The sequence below is a fragment of the Cicer arietinum genome, chromosome 8, assembly GCF_000331145.2.
Source record: "Cicer arietinum cultivar CDC Frontier isolate Library 1 chromosome 8, Cicar.CDCFrontier_v2.0, whole genome shotgun sequence".
Lineage (NCBI taxonomy): Eukaryota > Viridiplantae > Streptophyta > Magnoliopsida > Fabales > Fabaceae > Cicer > Cicer arietinum.
The window spans coordinates 19,143,315-19,154,269 of NC_021167.2; the positions used below are offsets into that span (position 1 = coordinate 19,143,315).

The 10,955-nt window shown below is 34.5% G+C and overlaps 1 pseudogene; it reads left to right on the plus strand.

Moving 5' to 3' along the window:
* The first annotated feature begins 798 nt into the window (after positions 1 to 798).
* The window catches only part of LOC140919085 (uncharacterized), a 14,394-nt pseudogene continuing 4,237 nt past the window's right edge, over positions 799 to 10,955 (plus strand).

The following is a 10,955-nucleotide window of genomic DNA, read 5'->3' on the forward strand; positions in this document are numbered from 1 at the left end:
TTTTTTTTTTATTTGACGATCAAGTTTTGGAATCAACTAATAAAAATCAATTTAATTGTTGTATAATCATTTATTTCTTTATCAAATTTGTGATCTCTCATCTTTATTGTATTTTATTTCTTGTGCGTTAGATCTTAAATTCTCTTATTATTATCGCCGTCGTTTCGCGCCACATATGTGTCGCCTACTCGCGGATTTTTATCCTTTACATTTTATAAAAATAAAAAAGGTAGTAAAAATGTTTTTTTTAATAAATAAAACGATACACAATTCAATATACAACACATCACTGCTATTATTATTATGTTCATTATTACCATTATTACTATTATTATCACTATTATGTTGTTGATTTATTTTGATATATATATATACAGTAAAATTAATAATAAAATCGATCAACACATAAATATTTTCTACCTAATAACTATGTGTGTTTTGATTTCCCTATTGCACTTGGGGATACGTAGGAGCAAGGTCTTCCCCTTGTCAAACCAAATTAATAAAACAAATATTTTTTTTCTTCTTTCATTAATGTAAATAATTTAATTTTTATTATTCTTTTTGGGATAAAAATAAATAGATAAATAAATAAATAGTTTGTATATAATTAATTATAGGGTAACCGTTTTAACGGACGTTGTAGGGTGATAATACTTCCCTACTCGTAATCGACCCCCGAATCCAAATTTTTGGTTTAAAAATATTATTTTATGTTTTATCCAATTTTTCCTTTAATAAAAATAAAATTGGTGGCGACTTTTTTTTTTTTTTTTGCGGACAAACCGGACGCGACATATGCCACCCCTAAACACTCAACCCTCAGAAAATATTCCATATATTGCACCCCAAGTACCCCATTTCGATACTAATGGAAATTGGCATCAACCTCACATTGGGGATGATACACAATCAAAGGAAAAATTCCATGTCTTGGAAGAGCGAATAAAAGCTATTGAGGGGTATAATATTTATGGCCTTGAAGCTTTCGATATGTGTTTGGTTCCTGATGTGACTATCCCTCCCAAATTCAAGGTTCTTGACTTTGAAAATACAAGGGCAACACATGTCCTAAAAATCATCTAACTATGTATTGCAGAAAAATGGCATCTCATGCTCATAACGATAAACTTCTCATTCACTTTTTCCAAGAAAGTTTGAGTGGGGCATCGTTAAGTTGGTATATGCATTTTGAGGGAAATCAAATTCGTTCATGGAAAGACCTAGCTGATGCATTTTTGAAGCAATATAGGTACAACGTTGACATGGCCCCTGATAGGATGCAATTGCAAAATTTATTGAAAAAGGACAACGAAGCTTTCAAAGAATACGCACAATGGTGGAGGGAAATGGCCTCACAAGTAGAACCCCCATTATCTGAAAGAGAAATGGTTGGTATGTTTATGGATACTCTTCAGTCGCCTTTTTATGACAAGATGATTGGGAGTATGTCATCAAACTTTTCTGACCTTGTCATGATAGGAGAAAGGATAGAAAGTGGGATGAGGAATGGCAAGATCGTATGTGCAGCAACTTGCGTGAAACGACCCCAAATGACATTCACAAAAAAGAAAGAAGGAGACGTTAACGCTGTAATGGTAAACCCCAGAGTCTCCTATTTTCCACCCATCAATTCTTATCGACCCCCAAATTTCCAGCCCCCGATACCACAAACTCCTTACATCCCTTATCCATATGTGTAATGGTAAACCCCAGAATCTCTTATTTTCCACCCATCAATTCTTATCGACCCCCAAATTTCCAGCCCCCGATACCACAAACTCCTTACATCCCTTATCCATATGTGGCCGCAACCACACAAGCTTCATACCCTCAATATCACCCTTCAAGACCACTTTTTTATCAACCACCACCTACCACATTTTCCCCAATCTCAAATCACTACAGACCACCTGTCAATCGAGAAAAAAGGATAACACGTTGCCCCATTTACTTCAAAATTCAATGGTAGTCGTAAGACCAATGAAACTTCTTGAACCACCATTTTCAAAATGGTATAATCCAAATTCCAAATGTGAATATCATGCAGGAGCCGTTGGGCATTCCATTGAAGATTGTCAAGCCCTAAAATCTAAAGTGCAAGAATTGATTAATGCAAAATGGCTTACCTTCAAGGAGGACGGTCCCAACATAGGGAGCAATCCTTTGCCAGGCCACGGTGATTCCTCTGTCAATGTCATTGAAGATGGGATAGACCAATATGCAACAGATGGTCATGTGTTCACCATGGGATCATGTATGGAAAGTAATATATCTTTCCCAAAACCATTGGAAATTCTTTACAAAAAAGAGAATCTTAAGTCAACTCCTAGCAAGCCAAATGCAATAATTGTCCAAGCACCAATCCCTTTTCCTTATGGAAATACCAAGGCAGTACCGTGGAAATACGAAGTCACATCCCACTTGGCCAGTCATCAACCAAGTGATGGTTGTGAACCTAGAGGAATTGATGTCACTAACATCTCAGGGATTGGTGGAATGACTTAGAGTGGTCGAGTATACACTTCTGAACAACTTAGGAAAAAGGAGGTTCATGGAGAAAAAGGGAAAGAAGATATGTATCATTCCATGAAAGGACAAGAGACCAATAAAAAGATTGTTGGACTTTAGTCCTCTTAATCCTAATTTTGACATAATTAACAAACATACAATGTTCATACATCATATGATAAATCTAACATTTTAACGGAGCAAGATTTCAGGAACAACAACTCAACCCTACATACTTGAGACAATTGCTTGGAACTCAAGAAATCAAGAAAAGTTGAAAATCTACTGAGCAAATCGATTAGAAAATCGATTTCATAAAAGGGTTGTAAGGAAACATGTGTTTTGTGGTTACACAATCGATTAGGCAATCGACTGGCACAATCAGTGATAAAAATTGTGCAAGTCAGTGGCAACCTAATTTGTATGCTAATCGATTGGCACATCGACTGTGCAAATCACAAAGTAAAAACTGATTGAAACAAATCGATTGGGAAATCGATTGAGCTAAACCAACTGGTAAGACCTTTTCAGAAACATACTACCAAATCGATTGGCACTCCGATTAACATGAAATAAGCTAAGTTCCTGTTTTAAACACAATCGATTGGACAATCTATTGTGAGAATTTCAATCATGTTAAGTTTGGTATCAATCGATTGGGAAATCGATTGAGCTAAACCAACTGGTAAGACCTTTTCAGAAACATACTACCAAATCGATTGGCACTCCGATTAACATGAAATAAGCTAAGTTCCTGTTTTAAACACAATCGATTGGCAAATCGATTGAAACAATTTTTAAAATCACAGGGAACTCTTAGTATGTGACCAAATCGATTATGTATATTTGCCAATCGATTATCGCGAGTCTTGTTTTTCTTGAATCTTGAAACTATACAAACTAATCGATTTCCTAATCGATTCTTTTAATACACTTTTCAGAAAATTATGTGTAGACTTATATATGAATCGATTGCACGGTGTCTGAAGAAGAAGCTAATAAATTTTTAAAGTTTATCAAGCAAAGTGAATATAAGGTGGTGGATCAGGTAAATCAAACCCCTTCCAAAGATATCAATTCTCTCCTTGTTATTAAACTCTGAAGCACATAGAAGGGCACTGATGAAAGTTCTAAATGAAGCCCATGTTACTCACGATATCATTGTCGATCAGCTTGATGGAGTTGTCGGTAACATCACTACTAGTAGTTGTCTAAGTTTTAGTGATAATGAATTACCAGCTGAAGGAACAGAGCATAATAAAGCGCTACACATCTCTGTGAGGTGTCACGATCATATTCTTGCACGAGTGCTAGTAGATAATGGTTCATTGTTAAATGTCATGCCTAAATCAACACTATCAAAACTATTTGTTGAGGGAGCCTGTTTGAAGCCTAGTGCTTTGGTGGTGAAAGCGTTTGATGGATCTAGAAGACAAGTTGTCGGTGAGATTGACCTGCCGATTCAAATCGGACCCCATATCTTTGGGATAACCTTCCAAGTGATGGATATTAAACCGGCGTACAGTTGTCTTTTAGGGAGACCGTGGATTCATGATGTTGGAGCAGTGACATCCACCCTCCATCAAAAGCTAAAGTTTATAGTGAACAATAAGCTGGTAATAATATCTGGGGAAGAAGATATGATAGTAAGTCATTTATCTTCTACAGGCTACATTGAAGACACGGAAGAAGCCATAGAGACTTCCTTTCAAGCATTAGAAATTGTCAATGTTGTCTTCATGGGTGAAGGATATCGTTTAAAAGAACCAAAACAATCTACCACATCATTGAAGTCTACCAAATCCATGTTAGAAGGATGAGTTTTTCTCAATTTGGGGATGTTGATAGAAATACCAGAAAAGAACAATAGGTACGGGTTGGGATATGTACCTACTCAAGCTGATGAAGAAAAGGCTGCGAAGGAAAAAAGAGAAACACGAGGTGACTCGTTGGGAAAACTAGATACCGAATTCACAGAAGATTCTTATTTGTGACATTCGCCAAAATTTTCAAAGCGCCGGAATAATATATGCTGATCAGGTGGCTGTTGCGGAAGAGGATCATGGTGATGACGATACCCTCAAGCTAGTGTACCCTTGTCCTCCAAACACCAATCTCAACAATTGGAAGATCATCGAGTTTCCCGTGTTTGTTAATTCATGTTCAAAGTAATTATGTATTTTTAACTCCTTTTGCTCTGCCCAAGGCTATAAGGATAACTAATTAGGGCATATGTATTTCAATTCCGTACTTATTATCAATAAATGCATTTTTGAATTCTCCAACTGGTTTTGTTTTTTCTCTTTTCTCTTTTCTCTTTCTTTTGGCGATCCTTATTCATATTTTCTTTTTTTTTTCTCTTAATTTAAACAATGCAAAGTCGAAAACAAATATGTTGAAAATAGCAGCGCTAGAACCATTTCTTGTAATTTTGAACGTCTGATTAATCATGCTGATGAGGATTTTGAACACGATTGTGAGCTTCCTCCAGAACTAGAAAGCCTAATTGAACAAGAAGCTAAGATAATCCAACCCTATCAAGAACCTGTTGAGGTGATCAATTTAGGGAATGAGCATGATAAAAAATAAGTTAAAATTGGTATGTCTATGAAAGAAAGTGAGCGAGAAAAGTTGGTTAAACTCTTAATTGATTATGTGGATGTCTTTGCATGGTCATATCAGGATATGCCCGGGTTAGATACTAACATAGTTGAACACAAGCTACCACTAAAACCTGAATACACTCCAATTAAACAGAAGTTGAGAAGGATGAGACCTGATATGTCGCTTAAAATTAGAGAAGAGGTCAAGAAGCAATTTGATGCTGGTTTCTTAGCAGTAGCAAAATATCCTCAATGGGTGGCTAATATTGTACCAGTTCCAAAGAAAGATGGAAAGGTTCGAATGTGCGTTGATTATCGGGATTTAAATAAAGCTAGTCCTAAAGATGATTTTCCTCTACCTCATATTGATGTCCTAGTGGATAGCACTGCTCAATACTCTCTTTTCTCCTTCATGGATGGTTTCTCAGGGTACAATCAAATCAAGATGGCTCCCGAAGATATGGAAAAAACTACGTTCATCACACAATGGGGGACTTTCTGCTATAAAGTGATGCCATTTGGATTGAAGAATGCCGGGGCAACCTATCAAAGAGCAATGGTAACCTTGTTTCATGACATGATGCATAAGGAAATAGAGGTTTACGTGGATGATATGATCGCAAAATCTCGAACTGAAGAAGACCATGTTGTTAACCTTCAAAAGTTATTTGAGCGACTAAGGAAGTTCAAACTTCGTTTAAACCCTGCTAAATGCACATTTGGTGTAAGATCAGGCAAATTACTTGGGTTTATCGTTAGTCAAAAAGGGATAGAGGTGGACCCAAATAAAGTAAGAGCAATACAAGAAATGTCGGCTCCACACATGGAAAAAGAAGTTCGTGGCTTTTTGGGTAGATTAAATTACATTGCGAGGTTTATATAGCATCTCACCGCTACATGCGAACCGATTTTCAAACTGTTGCGCAAATACCAAAAGGTTGAATGGAATGAGAATTGTCAAAAAGCTTTCGAAAAGATTAAGTAGTACTTATCAAAACCTCCCATCCTAGTGCCTCCTGTTCCTGGGAAACCACTTATTATGTACTTAACAGTACTTGATGAGTCAATGGGCTGTGTACTGGGGCAACATGATGAATCTGATAGGAAAGAACATGCTATTTATTATTTGAGCAAAAAGTCCATCAGTTGTGAAACAAGATATTCACTGCTTGAACAAACTTGTTGCGCATTGGCATTGGCTGCTCGTCGGTTGAGGCAATACATGTTATGTCATACAACTTGGTTGGTGTCTAAAATGGACCCAATTAAGTACATCTTTGAGAAACCTGCTCTTACTGGAAGGATCGCCCGTTGGCAGATGTTGTTATCAGAATACGATTTGGTATATGTTACACAAAAATCTATCAAAGGAAGCGCACTAGCAGAGTACTTAGCCCAACAACCGGTAGAAGATTATCAATCAATACAGTGTGAATTCCCCGATGAAGACACAATGACTTTATTTGAAGAGATTGAATCATCTGATAAAGAAAAATGAAGGTTGGTGTTTGATGGTGCCTCTAATGCGTTAGGGCATGGAATTGGAGCCATTTTGATTTCTCCAAAGAACCAGTTCACTCCATTTACGGCTAGGTTGTGTTTTGATTGTACAAACAATATTGCAGAATATGAAGCATGTGCTATGGGCATTAAAGCAGCTATCGAATCAAATGTAAAATTTCTTGAGGTATATTGAGACTCATTGTTGGTCATCCATTAGACGAAAGGAGAGTCGGAAACGCGAGATTCTAAATTGATTCCGTATCACACCCATATCAAAGAATTGACAAAACACTTCGAGAAGATTACTTTTCACCATATCCCTCGAGAAGAAAACCAGTTAGCTGACGCCTTGGCCACTTTGTCGTCAATGTTCAAAATAACCACTAATCAATACGTGTCGGTCATAAAAATTCAACAAAGAGATAAACCTGCATGTTGCTTATCAAAAGAAGAAGAGTTGGATGGCAAGTCGTGGTTTTATGACATCAAATCATATGTTAAGAATAAGGAATATCCATTGGGTATTTCAAAGAACGACAAAAGGGTTTTAAGGAGATTGTCAATGAATTTCTTCTTGAATGGTGATGTGCTTTATAAGAGAAATCATGATATGATTCTCCTCAGATGTGTGGATAAAGCAGAAGCGGAGAAAATTATCCAAGAGGTTCACGAAGGTTCTTTTGGAACTCATGCAAATGGGAACACAATGGCAAGAAAAATCTTAAGGGCTGGCTACTATTGGTTGACCATGGAGTCCAATTACTTTACTCACGTAAAGAAATGTCACAAATGTCACAAATGTCAAATCTATGCTGATAAAATACATGTACCACCCACTTCTTTGAATGTTTAACATCACCGTGGCCATTTTCAATGTGGGGAATGGATGTTATTGGACTCATCGAGCCTAAGTCAAATGGACACCGGTTTATCCTAGTAGTTATTGATTATTTCATAAAATGGGTTGAAGCTGCTTCTTATGCCAATGTGACAAGAAGTGTGGTTGTCAGATTCATCAAAAGAGAATTGATTTATCGATATGGATTGCCAAATAAGATAATCACTGATAACGCGACTAATTTGAATAACAAAATGATGAAAGAGTTGTGTGATAATTTCAAAATTCAGCACCATAATTCTTCTCCATATCGTTCGAATATGAATGAGCCTGTAGAAGCAGCAAATAAGAATATTCAGAAGATCATACAGAAAATGGTGGAGACATATAAGGATTGGCATGAAATGCTTCCCTTTGCATTACATGGCTATAGAACCTCTGTTCGTACCTCAACAAGGACAACTCCTTTCTCATTGATGTATGGAATGGAAGCGGTACTTCCCATCGAAGTCGTAATTCCCTCGATCAAAGTCCTGATGGAAACAAAACTAGAAGAGGCAGAGTGGGTTCAATCACCAATTGAATCTCATAGAAGAAAAAAGAATGATAGATTTGTGTCATGGTCAGCTTTATCAGAAAAGACTCAAAAAGCCTACGAGAAAAAAGTCTGTCCTCGAGAATTTCGAGAAGGAGAATTAGTGTTAAAGAAAATATTGCCCATAAAAAAGGATTCTCGGGGAAAGTGGACTCCAAACGATGAATGACCATATGTTGTGAAAAAAGCTTTCTCTGGGGTAGCTCTAATACTCGCAGAAATGGATGGAGATGAGCTTCCACTTCCAGTAAACTCAGATGCACTCAAGAAATATTATGCTTAAAAAAAATTAAAAAATTGGGCTCGCTAGGTTGAAAACCTGAAAAGGCGACCTAGGCAAAAATTAGAGCATCCCGATGGATTGAAAACTTGGAAGAACGGTCCATGCAAAAGTTAGGGATAACAAAAGAATCAAGCGTTTCAAGTTGGGGCAACTATTATTCTTAGAGGTTCTAAATTACAAGAATGACTACGTTTGTTGTCTCTCCAACTAAAGCTAAACACACTCACCACATTGTAACCCCTGTCTCATTTGTTTTATTTTTAATGTAATAAATGTACATTTTCTAATATCATTGTTTGATGTTGTGCCTTACACTCTGTCTAAACAAATTTAGTCTCATTGTTGTTTGTTCTAACGTTTTAAAAAAAATGTTATTTTATGATAATAAATATGGAAATTTGAAATATATGAAAATATAAAAAAAATATCTTAAATATTTTGACGCTTGAAAATATATACACGGGAACGCAAGATATTGGGTGTATAAGAAAAATGAAGGGTAAGCATTTTAAACAATGCAAATTTGATCGGCCTCAAAAGACGAAAAAATGTGATTTCACAAAATATATTAGAATCATCATGCAAAGAACGATTGTTATCTTCATTGAATCTTGTAGATGTATAAAGTCGTATAAGGATCGGGGGAATTAAAAAATAATAAAATAAATAAATAAACAAGAATCTATCTTGATTGCATACATCTTACATTTTTTCAAGTAGTCATATATGATTTATGCATCTTCACTCATATTTTATATATACTCAACAACCTCTTTATATCATGCATAATGAATTAATCATGCATGTCTTATATGTATATTTTATTTATACTCAACAACTTTGGTGTCACATTATTCATTATACGTTTGCATTGCAATTACCATATACATGTTTTCTTTTAAAAAAAATAAAAAAATAAAATAAAAACAAATTTATCTCCTTTTATTTACCTTCTAAACTCATGTTTTGTTGTAGTCATCCCTTTATTTATATTGTCGATCTACGCCTCGGTAATCAATCCGAAGACGATCATCCCTTTATTTATGTCGATCTACGCATCGGTAATCAATCCAAAGACGATCATCACTTTATTTTATGTCGATCTATGCATCGGGTAATCAGTCCGAAGACTATCATCACTTTATTCATGTCGATCAACGCATCGGTAAACACTCTGAAGACGATCATTTTATCTATATATCGATCTACGCATCGCTAACCAACCGGAATAATCTTATTTGCGTTGCTCATAATATGGTTTTTTTATTTTTTATTTTTTGTTGTCAATCACCAACATCTTTTACATGCTTTCGTTTTTTAAATCATCAATTTTATTATTATTTTTTTTTTATAATTCAAATTATTTTTTATTTTTCTCCTATATTCTAAATTAATTTACTTTTTACAAAATTTAGATCTTTATATTTAATTATTTTTCTACCGCCTAAAAGATAATTAAATAGGGGCAGCTGTAACATCTCAATTTTGTCCTACAAAATAAAAATAATTTAAAAAAATATGTTTATTTGTAAAAATTGTAATAATTATATTTAACATTAAAAATACAATAAAAAAAACAAAAAAAAATCCAAAGCAAAACAAAAAAATATATAAAGAAATATTAAATTTTCCTGCCACGCATCCCATCCCACTTTTTCCTATGCTTATTCCTCATTCCACGTTTACCAGTTCTTTCACGTTTACTGTTTCTGCATTTTCACTTTCTTTTTATTCATTTAATTTAATTTTATTATTTTTCAATCTAATAATGGTATTAAGTTTATCGGCTTGAATACTCATCAAAAAGTCCAGCCTCTCATTCCCTTAACTGTATGAGTTTGCTTGATCTGGTTGCCAAAACAGGTAAAATCCATACCTTTAATTTATAAGATGAACACACCTCTTCTTCATTTTAGCCTATATATTAGAAAACAAAATCAACGTGAAGGGAAGAGAGAGATCGGGAGGGATTGATTTTACAAAAAAAAAAAAAAGATTGCAACTAAAAAACAGTTTTGTTTGCTTGTTGTTTCTAATATAAATAAAGAAGAAGAAGGATACACCACCTTCTGCATAGCACCGCCTCTATTCTTATCGGAAAAGGTATTTTCACATTCTGTTTATAATGTACATTATTGAAAGATGATATTTTTGTGTTGATGTAAGGTTTAAATAGTAGTGTTTTGTTTGAGATTAATGTTTGATGCGAGTTTGGAAATCTGTTTTATTTTTTATGTAGTTTCTGGAAAAAAAATAGATGTTGGTAATAAATGTTTGGTTGAAAATTTGGTTCATATCTTGTTGTGCTTGAGAAGAAAAACTGTGTTTTTTTTAAAAACTTACAAAAATTGTGCTGTTGGAAAACGTGAAAACTGTGTTTTTTTTTGTGAAAAAAAACTTTTCTACTGCTGTCTTTGCAGTGGTACGGTTTCCATGTTCAAGACAACTATTTCACATTAAATACTTATTATATTTATTTATTTCATTTAATGTTGATATTTCTATTTAATATAAGTAATTATAGGCACAATTAAAAGGTTATAAATATTATTTATTTTATATTATATTTTTTTTGTGCTATTTAATATTAAAATGAATTTTATTTTTTAACTTATTAAAATA